Below are 10,444 nucleotides of genomic sequence, written 5' to 3' on the forward strand. Positions count from 1 at the left end.
CTTCATCATCCATTGCATCTTTGTAGACAATATTCCTCTGGACACCGTAAAAATGAAACAGGCTCAAATCAGAAAACGCTTATAAACTATTCAGTTTTACCAGTCTGCTCTTTTTCTTGACATCTTAGAATTCTCTATGCTGGGAATAATTAAGTCACTCAAGCTGACATTTTGCATGGCTCTTCATCTCTCTGTGTACACATCAAAGACACAATTATCTCTGACAACATTCAGGCTTATAAATATATTTGCTGTGTCTCTTCTTTTACCTTTGACACAGTACCCATTATCCATTATTGTTTCCAAATCCATCCAGAGTCACGCCTATCCTTCTCAGATAATGTAAAAGGGTTTTGTTTTGATTTTTTAGATATTTCTGCCTCTCCATGTTTTACTCCAGCCTATAGGTAAAGGAATTTCTTTGCTAAGTCCATTGATCCTTCAATTTAGTGTGGAGACTCTTGGGCCATAATCCTCTGAAATTCAGACCAGTTCCAAGGAGGAGTGGAGTTTTAAACCACACCTTTTAGAGAAAGCTTTCCTGCGCTTATCAGGAAAAGTGAGCTTCTTGCTCACTGCCACCACCATCCCTTGCACACAGCTCTATTTTGCAATAGGTCGCCATCCAAAGAGCATTGGTACATTAGGTAACGCCTCATTAACTGTGAGCTCCCTGAGTGCAGGAAACATGGTTTATAAATCTTATCAATCCAGCACCTACTACCTGGCTTGGCATAAAGGGGCACTAATTAAATGTTTGTTGAGTAAATGACCAACATTGTGTATGGCACTCCTCCCCCCAGTCTTATCCAGGGAGTCCTGTTAAATGTCTCCACCAATTTAAAGTAAACACTTTGGCTCTGAGTTGGGACATCACACTCTCTGTTTTCTATGGAGTCAGACCCTTTTAAAGAGCTAGCCAGTCTTATTCTCATCTCTGTTTGAAGGGTTCTTAATCAGACTGATTTCATATGTCACATTGCAGTTCTAGTTGTGGGTAAGGATGATTGTGAGGATGAAGACGATCAGCAGAGGCTACAGTAGTAAATTTTTTAACATTTGTTTATTATTTATTTATTTGTATAGGCATATACCACAACATGGCTATGGAAGTCATGAAGACAACTTGCAGAAGTCAGTTCTCTCTTTCCACCATGTGGTTCCCAGGGATGGAACTCAGATCTCTGGACTTGGCAGCAAATGCCTCTCCCATCTAAGCCATCCCACTGGTTCTTCATAGGTAGTTTTGTATATATGCCTACTAGCATTTGTTCTTTACAACAGTTTGGAAACTTTACAGATGAAATAGGTGAAGTAGGCAACAATGATAGTCTTCACTGCTTCAGAACTTTCTAAGTTCAAGATTTATAAGTGTCAACTATTTTCATCACTGCCCAGAGAGCAGTGCTGTGTGGAACAAAGTATAGAGTTGTGGGGACTTCGGACCTTGACCATTCACAACCTACAGGACTACTTATGGAGTCTGGATTTCAATCTTCTATCATATAAGTCAAAGATGGAGTCTAAAACTTCAAGTTTCCTTTCCACTCACCTCTAGTCATCAATACGTGCCTTTGTTAATAGTGTGCCTGTCCTCTAGGATTTCTGTGGCCAGTACAAGGGAGAAGAGGTCATTTTGTGTTTCTCCAACACCAGACAGACTCCTACGTATCTTAAATCTTACATAAATACCATAACACAGTAGCTTCTACTTAGTGTCTTCTGAACAATCACTCTACCAAGATTTTTTTAAATTAGTGAGTGAACTGTCAGAATTCCAAGTGTTGGAATTTACTATCTAATTGGAATTACTAGTAATACTTCGAAATAAGCTAACAGGGCTGGAGAGATGACTCAGTAGTAAGAGACAGTTGGCCCTCTGCATGTGGGTGATAGTTGTGTAACTTGGTCTGTTTGTGACCCCTAGCAGTGGAACCAAGATCTGTCCATGGTGCATGAGCTGGCTTTTTGGAACCTTTTTCCTATGGTGGGATACCTTGCTCAGCCTAGATGCAGCAGGGAGGAGCTTGGTCCTTCTTCAAATTGATATACCATGCTTTATTGACTCCGATGGAAGGCCTTTCCTATTATGAGGAGTGGATGGTGGGAGGGGGATAGAAAAAAAAAGAAAAAAATACTAGTTGCTTTTGAAAAGGACTTGACTTCAGTTCTCAGCATTAAATGGCAGGTCACAACCATCTGTAACCCCAGTTCAGGATATCCAATGCCAACTTCTGCCTCTGCAGGCACCAGGCACATGTGTGGTGCACAGGCATGCATATAGGGAAAAAAACTCCCATACACGTAATATAAATTTTTTTAATTAAATAAGCTAAAAGTAACAGAATTGCACTACATTGAATAATAGACTTATCTAGCTGAAAGCAAGCAAAAATCATTCAGAAATCAAAATACGGCTTCCGTTTCCTGAGGGAGGAGTGGGTGGCTTTACCAGGCTTGGAGCATTTAAAATAGTTTTCTAATGGAACATTTTAGTATATGTCTGGATGGTTGCTTTCCTCTCATGGGTAGATTTGACAACTTCAATTTCTTAATGTAGCTGTTAGAAACCCTCGTTCATCACACTCCTACCCCTATGTTTAGTTAAAGCCCTCCACAGCCTTCAAATGGGAACCAAATGTCTCCTGTCAAGAACAAGTCTTAGCACATAGTAATATAACCAAATGTTACAATTTATCTTTTGACTGCCCTGGAATTTTCTTGTCAGGGTGCTATTTCTAACTGGTTGGGTGACATTCCTTGGGCTTTGCCTCTGACAGTCCTGGAAATTATTGATCAGCTGTGGCCCTGCTGTGAGTGTCTGAGTGGCATTCAGTGACACCTCCGGGTAGGAAGGAACCAGCAGGACTCAAGTCGTTCCCAAATCCCCACCACACTGGGTTCCTTCAAGTTCTCTAATGCCTCAAAAGGAAGTTGGGGCAACAGAAACTCGACGGAAGGGGCTGGCTAGAGAAGAGAATGCAGTTAGTATTTAAGAGTTATACCAAGAAGGCATTTGTGAGAATACACAAACGCCTCTCTAGTACTCACAGGCCCCCTCACCAGCGCCGCTGGCTTCCACAACACTCCCTCTCTGCAGCCTTTTATTCTGCAGTCTTCTCAAAGGGCCAGTGAGCCATGAGCAGCAACACAACAGGGAGTACTTATGTCAACCCCCACACACGTTTCTGCCCACTGAAAAATGAGGCGTGGCTAAGGAGACCTCACTGTTGCCGGGGTCTACATATTTTATCTGCACACTACCTAGAACTGTTCTCCTATTACAGCCCTGATTGTAGCTACAACAATAAATGAAAATAAGCTGAAAGATGAGAGTCTAAAGTCATAATGGAAATTACAGGCACATAAAGTAACAGCAAGGTGCCTAGATGGTCATTTGACTTGGAGTACAGATGTTCTCCCCAGCATCCAGGACTTCCTCCTGTTAGCCAGAGAGCTTACATGAAAAACCCAGAAAACCTTTCTTTTCCTTCCTTTTCTTTCTCTCTCTCTCTCTCTCTCTCTCTCTCTCTCTCTCTCTCTCTCTCTCTCTCTCTCTCTCTCCCTGTTTTGTTTTAAAGAAAAATCATGTTGTGGACTCCAAGCTGGCCTGGAACTCTCTCATCTTCTGCCTCAGTCCAGATGTGTACCACCACACCCAGTCAAAGCTAGGGAACCCTTGAGGTTTAGCTTCCTTGCTGTGGCTCTATAGCACCTCTTTCACAGGGACACATGAGATGCCCGTGGCACTGTCTACCATGATTAAAAGTCAGTACTACTTGAGGACCTGCCCCTGTCAGCATGGTGCAAATAGTTGAAAATCTCTCCTATGGCATCTACAGTTATCAGACTACATGGAGAGATCAGATGTGTTGAATTGCCTTCTGGTTTCACATTGGTGAAAATCAAGGTGAGGTTCAACCACCTTCAGAGCACATCAGGGAAAAGACTTCTGTGATACTCTTGAACTCTGTTTTGAAATGTAAAGGATGGGATGTTATGGGGGTGATGATTCTGGGGTGAGTGTATCTGGAGAATTCTCTTTTGCCCTGAAGATATAGGGAAATAAAGCATGGGGATCCATTGTGCCTGGAGTGTACTTCTGTGTACTTGTCTATAAATGATAGGTTGAAAATTACTGTGGATCTCAGGAAATTCTTGAGCCATATTCCCCCCACACACTTTAACTTTTCCCCATTCAATTTCATTGCTGAACCAAAATGTAAAGTCAAGTCGAACTTGGACTATACCAAGTAATACTGAGAACCATATTCTCAAGATCATCACTAGACTTCCACCAGAGTAGTCTTTAGAGCTCATAATCTATGGACCTGCTCATTTAAAGTTCTTAGAACCTGAAAAACTGTCTGGTGCTAGTCCAGCTCAAACTATATACTATTATTTTTATTCTTGGACTTACATGTCTTTTGAGACAACGGAGTATTATTTTTAAATTTTGTCTTTGTTTTAAAAAGGGGGATAGAGACAAGTAGCTGAGACCATCACAGCTGAAATCAGTGTGCAAATCTTACTCCCAGATTCTTCTCAGTGTTCACTAGCAATACAATCTCTGTTTTAATGTGTGGAGGAAGGCAAGCATTGTCCTCCATGGGAGAAATGTGATGGATAGTGGATGAGACTAAGTTATCCTCATCTCCAAAAGCATTTCACAGAGAACAAGGCTTTTTTATGTTTTTTCTAGCCAACTGGATCTAAGACTCTTAGTGACTTTTAGCACTAGTTGGTGAATTTTAAATGCTTTGAAGGGCTGGAGGTATGGCTCAGTGGTTTAACAAAGACAGTACAAGGCCCTGGGTTCAAGCATCAGCACTGTAAAAACAAAACCAAAATAGCAAAGCAAAAGCCTTGGGAGTTTAGTTTCCAGCCTTAAACTAAACAAAAAGAAATTCCTCATTCTTTTTCTCTTCTTACACCTTCTGACAATCTTACCTTTGTCCTCCATCCCCTCCTTATCCTTTTCACCTTTCTCCTCCTCGCTTCCCTTACTTGATCCATGAGACAAACCAGCCTTCTCCTCTCTATACCTTAAAGTAATTTGGGACAGAAGCCAAAGGCTCTGGAATCCTTGGTAATCCGCCTGAGATCCAGCCACTGAACACTGGCTAGGCTCCTGCACAGCCAGCCCTCCTCTCTGGCAGCTACCTTAGAAATTGAAAACCTGTTAGAGTATCAGTGGGATAACGTGAGCCCTGGAACAAAACTCATACAAATAGAAAAGAAAATGTCCTTTCAGTGCTAAGTTAAGGTTGAAAAGGAGCTGGGCTCTGGGCGATCTCTATTGATGGCACTCAAAGTGGCTGGTGCTTAAAGGGCTGCTTATTTTGCCTGCATTTGTGGTGCCATTAGGCCTCTGCCCCAAAGGCCAAACCGCTTCCTCGACTGCACATAACTTCCTGTATGAGAGTGAATAGCAAACCTGAGATGATGCATATTTGAGAGTTATTCAGGGAGCAAGAAACCCACGCACAGAACAGCCCAGGCAGGCAAGGGTGATTACTTACTGTGGGTAAGACAGACTGCTCCTCAGCCACACCTGTTCCCCCGCTCTGCTTTCTGTTCTCTCCTGACACAAATGTCCTCAGGGGGGGAAAGGGAGGCTGTGTGCTCTTGCCCTTGCCCCTCTGTGACTTGGCTGTCTCCTGACTGACTTTCTTTCCCCGGTCCTTCACCTCTTTTCTGTCTCCACCTTTCCCACATTGCACCATGCCAAACCACTAGACAGCAACAATTAAAAAAGTATCTACAAATACAATGTGCCAAGTACATATTTCTGCGGAAAAAAAGTTTACAATAAAGTCTCTTGCATTGAGATCGCCTTGGAAATTATGCCCATGGCTCAATATTTTCACTGCTACTGGTGCATAGGATATTTTTAAGCAGAAATTGTGGTTATCCTTCCAGTATTAAGAGCTCCTAACATGCTAAATGCAATGCATCCTGAGAATTGAAGTCATACCACAACTGCCTCTTCTTGTCTCTTTGGTACCTCTTTATCTTCATTATTCATCTGATTCTTACCCTTCACACCCTTTCAGAGCCTTTCAGTTCTTATGTCCCCCCTCCCCACATTTCCAGCTTTCTGAACTAAAATGCCCTCCTCTTTGTCTGAGTACCTCTTGCTTCCTAACAGGTATACCATCTTTCTGTTTCCATTTCCACCTTATTCTTCACCCAGACTCATCCTCTGGTCCCAGTACAACCAAGCTCTGCAAGACTGGGACACGGATCAGGAGCAGGAAATTTAACAATGGCAGAGCTGTGACAAGTTAATTCAACTCCTGCTGTTAAATTAACCAGCGTTCCAGCCGAGTTAACGCGTCACCCAGTTTCAAAAGGTTAAGCTCCAAGCTTAATCTTATTCATCATTATGAACTCTTCAAATTGGCTGAAATATTTAAAATTCAGTGAAATGAAAGGACTGCAGGAAACATTTAAGAGCCAACTACCCAGTCTTCAAAAAAATGGAGAAATAATCTACAAAGATTAGCAAAAGAAGGCTTCTGAATGGGTGAATGGAGCCACCCGAGAACCAGGTTAGAGGGAACAATGAAGGACGCTGAGGACAAGGGCATCTTATCTGCCCACTATCGTGGAGAGATTCAGGCGTTAGGAAAAAATTTAATGGAGCATCCTGAAAACGCAGGTCCTATCTCATCATAAAGCAACGGACCAAACCTGAATGCTAATGACATGGCCATGTACAGTAATACCCACTGCTCCTCCTTGATTTCGGACAATGACAGGAGGTGGGTCACAGGGTGCTTCTCACTGACTAGGAGGGACGCCAAAGTCTCTGGTGTGTTTATACTTGGGTTTTGTGAGCGTGGAGGGCACACATGAGTCTGGAGAGAAGGAGCTGTGATCCAGCAAACACCACTAGAGGCAGTGAACCTAATATTTCTTATGCTTCCATTTCATTTTATGTGTTTCTGGAACAGGCTTTGTCACAACATCCCTGTGTGACCCAGGATGACCTTGAACTTCTGAGCCTTCTGTGTTGCTGCAGCCTCCCAAGAGCTAAGAGAACAGGTGTGAACCACCACGTCTGGTTTTATGTAGTACCGGAGATTTAATCCGTAAAGTATGTGCATGCTAGGAAGACACGATCAGCTTAGTCACGTTTGCAGCCCAACCCAGCATTTCTTACTAAGCACTGTGTTTATTATACAGTAGATTTGATGTAGGATGATTCTGTTATGGTTGGTTGTCTCTCTAACAAAATTTCTTGGAGATTTTTGAACAATGTAATCACTGAGCTACAGGAACAAATAATCTTCATGGAACTTCTACCTCAATCTCTCATCCCAAACCTGGAGCACATTGGTCCACTTAAAACATTCTCCACATGTGCACGAGCTCTGACTTCCATACCTGCATCAGGCCTCTTCCAAACTTAGCCTTATACATACGTCTCCTCCCTCTCCAGCTGGCAAATCCACATGTGTTTTTCCAAACTCCATCAACATCCACCTCCCTCTCTGAAGCCTGTTATAGTCAGGGCATCTTTAATCACATTTCAGATTCTTTTTTGGAAAGAAGTTGTTTTAGATTTTATGATATTGCTTTGTCAATTGTATATTTTGTATATTTTACTGCAGGATAGGTATCTGTTGTAGGGCAAAGACTAAGCCTATTTTTATTATATACTCTGCATACCTAGAAAAATATTGCTGCAATGTTGTACATGTCTTGTGATCCTAATAAATAAAAACAAGTCCATGAACATCTATATGCTCTCTATATTAACTTTGTGCCAGATTTACCCACCTCTCTCCCTCCTCTCAGTCCTCCCTACCTCTCTCCTTCCCTCCATCTCTCCTTTCCCCTCATTTCTTTGTCTCTGACTCTTTGTCTTAGCCTCTCTCTGATCTGTGTGTGTGTGTGTGTGTGTGTGTGTGTGTGTGTGTGTGTGTGTGTGTGTGTCTTTCTGTCTCTGTAGGAATGAATATCTCATAGATACATAAGAAAACCCTTTCTGATTTATGTACTATCACCTATCACTTGCTCTTTCTGATTATATTTGCAGAGATTATCATCTATAGTTAAAGAATAATGAAGAGAGTCTTGTCTTGACTCTGGCATGTATGCATTTCATGTCTACATATTCAACAAAATGCTGAAACAACTCACATTTTAAAAAATTAATAGTCACAACACACTCTCCTATCATGACTTCATTTGTGCAACATGAAGCAGCTAGTTTCTCAAGGAGAGAAACTTATTATTTCCACCCTCCTTATATCTGTGCCTGCCTTGAGTAAAATGAGACTAAGGTGATGTTGCATGACTTCCGGAGCAGGGTCCATTGGAGCCTCTAAGTTAGCTCTTCATATCACCCATGATTGTACACACCTTGTTAAACTAGGACCAGGCTCTAAGAAGCTCAAACCCAACGTAGAAGATGTGTGTGGCGTGTGTTCTAGTAATCATCCCAAGTAAGCTCAGCCTAGAGCCCTCCCAGTAGAGATGCCAAGCATGTGAGAACAGAATCACAATGATGTCTCCAACCCACAGCCTCTGGCCACCTCTAGCCACTCCACTCCCCAGAGGAGGTCCAGAAATTGGGTGTCCAAGACAAGCTCTCCATACTACATGGTCAGAAGTACTGAGCCAGAGCACAGTGTGCTTAAGAAAACAAACTAACATCAGTGTGCTTGCTAGATCAGAAACATTAGCGTCTGCAAAGAGACTTCAAAATTTCCATGAAACATGTTTTATTTTCCTTCTTGAATAAGTAGTATTTTGACTATGTGGATAGACTTCTTAACATCAAGCAAGTTTTATATTTATAGATCAATTTAGTCATGATGTGTGGTTTTAAATGCACTGTGGATTCTGTTTGCTGTTGTTTAACTTGGGATGTTTACATCCATGATTACCAGTGACACTGGACTTCAGTTTCTTTTTCTGATTTTGCCAGATTCACATATCAACAAGGCACTTGTTTCAAATGAAAACCTTGGCAGTGTTCTGGCTTTACTCTTTCCTTTTGCGTTTTCTGGCGTATTTATAACCATTACTAGGATTATCTTGTTTGAGGCAGGTGTAAATGTATGAGCCTGATACTTTTCCCTGGGTCATTTGTTGATTATTTTACAGATTTTTTTTTTAAGTTTAAAACTTTCTAATTCTATTGGAGTGAAATTTGATCAATTGTGTCTGTATGGGAAATTAGCCATTAGGAATTATGTCTTTCCTTTACACTGTATCTTTTATTTCAGTGTGACTTCACGGTGATTCTTGTGTATCTGCCACACTAACTCTTTTGATGGCACTTTACTCTTGCCCCGGCTGCTGATTAGTTTTGAAGATTTTTTTCTTAGTTCCACTGAGATGTTCTGTTGTTTATTAAGTAGAAAACATTTTCCACTCTCCTTTTTATGCTTTAACTTGATGCATCCCTTCCTTGTTGAGAAAAGTATTTCTTTCCTCCAGTTTCATTTTTATTTGACTAATTGTTTCCTTCTTCCCACTGTTTTACTGGCATCCCAGAGACTGACAGGTAGGGCTTCCATTAGCTTCAGTTTGGGATCTTTTTCCAGTTTGATCCAAGAAGTCTTCAACAAAGCTGATCTCCAGATAACAAAGACGAGTTACGAAAGTATGTCATTAGCTGTCTATTTTTATGCATGGTTATTTTATTTAACCACAGACTTGTTCATATTTGTTATGTTTTTAAAATTTACTGAGGTTTGTGGAGTTTCTGTTTTATTTATTTACTTGGGATGTATAGTCAGATGTGGTGCATAGCTAAGCTTTATGTGCACCTAAAAAGATATTTTCTTAATTTTATCGCTCCTGACTTTTAAAATACTCAGAAAATTAAGTAGAATAATTTGTGCTATAAATTCTATGCATTCATTTTCATTTTATATTAAAGTGGCTGTGTATGGCATATGTAAGAACTCACTCACAGTTCAGTGTCTTATATGCATGGTCTGTAGTGACGGTTCTATTTGGCACCAATGCTGTGAAACTGTGTCCTATGAGGTTGAAAGATTTCATTCTATAAGGAAGCTCCTTGAACAGAAACGGGTAAACAACTCAAAATAGCTCCAGGAAGAACCAGAAACTGACCAGATTCTCTAGGCCCCTCCCCCGCCCCAGAGTAAACAAGTGAAGCTGCTGACAGTCTATTTCTGACAAGCCATGCTTCAAAGAAGGTTCTTAGATCCAGTCAAACTGGGAAAGAATACTCCGAGACCTCAGTGGCTGCCTGGAAGAAGCAGAAATCAGCTGAGCTACTAGAAGAGGTTTGGACCAACTGAGGCACCAGAAGGGACAGTCCCCAACCTGTTGAGCTGCTTGCAGGCTGTGCAGTGTGCTCCAGGTTCTAAGCTGTCGTATTGCATTCTGGGGTGGGACTAGGTGATGCAGCTATCTTTGATTCATGTATGCCCCTGTAAAGATCTCTCACCTATAT

Source organism: Peromyscus californicus, unplaced genomic scaffold, assembly GCF_007827085.1.
Source record: "Peromyscus californicus insignis strain IS unplaced genomic scaffold, ASM782708v3 Scaffold_7__1_contigs__length_154581171, whole genome shotgun sequence".
NCBI classification, from domain to species: domain Eukaryota; kingdom Metazoa; phylum Chordata; class Mammalia; order Rodentia; family Cricetidae; genus Peromyscus; species Peromyscus californicus.